This window comes from Paramormyrops kingsleyae, chromosome 19 (genome assembly GCF_048594095.1).
Source record: "Paramormyrops kingsleyae isolate MSU_618 chromosome 19, PKINGS_0.4, whole genome shotgun sequence".
Taxonomy (NCBI): domain Eukaryota; kingdom Metazoa; phylum Chordata; class Actinopteri; order Osteoglossiformes; family Mormyridae; genus Paramormyrops; species Paramormyrops kingsleyae.
In genome coordinates, this window is record NC_132815.1 from 9,918,195 (window position 1) to 9,919,325 (window position 1,131).

The window sequence follows — 1,131 nt, forward strand, 5'->3', positions numbered from 1 at the left end:
CCTTTACTTTCCCTTTTTTGTAGGTTTAGCAACAAGCAGCACCACTTCTATACCTATCACAACAGCTGGTATGTGTCAGTCATCATCAGATTCTGTCATTTATTCCCAGATCATCTTAATCCGTTCATTTACTAAGCAGCAAGCATTAGCATGTGGGCACAGTAAAAATAAAGTACCACCTGCGATTGGCCAGGTCTATGGTTGATCTATTGACCACACTGTTTCTATTGCCTCAATAACTGCATAGAATATCCTCATAGCTAAGAATCCTGCTTTACTTTTTATTTTTGTAGGTTTTGCAATGAACAGCACAACTCCAACAGCCATTACAACAGCTGGTATGTATCTTTCTTCATTTGATGCTTTCATTGATTCCCTGATCACCATAATTCATGAGATGACTTAGCAGCAGAAACTTGAGGGTGCAAAAAAATAACAATGCCATTGGGATTGGCTACATCTACAAGTAATTTCCTACCAAGGCTCATTGCTTTCTGATCCTTCTGAAGGTACCTAGAATTTCCTTATAGCTAATCATCTTGGTTTATCTTCTGTTTTTTGTAGCTTTTGTAACAAATAGCACAACTGCAACAGCTCCCACAACAACTGGTATGTATCAGTCATCATCTGATGCTGTCACTGATTCCCAATTAATTTTAAGTTGTGCCACAACAAAACACCGCAAATTTGAGTGCGGGTGCAAAGAAAAAAAAACAATGCCAATGGGATTGGCTGGATCTACAGATGATCCACTAACTAGACTTTTTCTATTCCCTCAAAAACTACCTACAGTTTCCTACTTGCTAAGAATCCAGGTTTACATTCTCTTTTTTGTAGGTTTGGCAACAAGCAGCACCACTTCAATACCTAACACGACAGCTGGTATGTGTCAGTCATCATCAGATTCTGTCATTTATTCCCAGATCATCTGAATCCAACCATTTACTAATCAGCATAAATTAACATGCGGGCACAGTAAAAATAAAGCACCGGTGTGATTGGCTAGATCTACAGTTGATCTATTGACCACACTCTTTCTATTGACTCCCAAACTCCATAGAATTTCCTACTACCTAATCACCCTCCTTTACTTTCCCTGTTTTGTAGGTTTAGCAACAAGCAGCACCACTT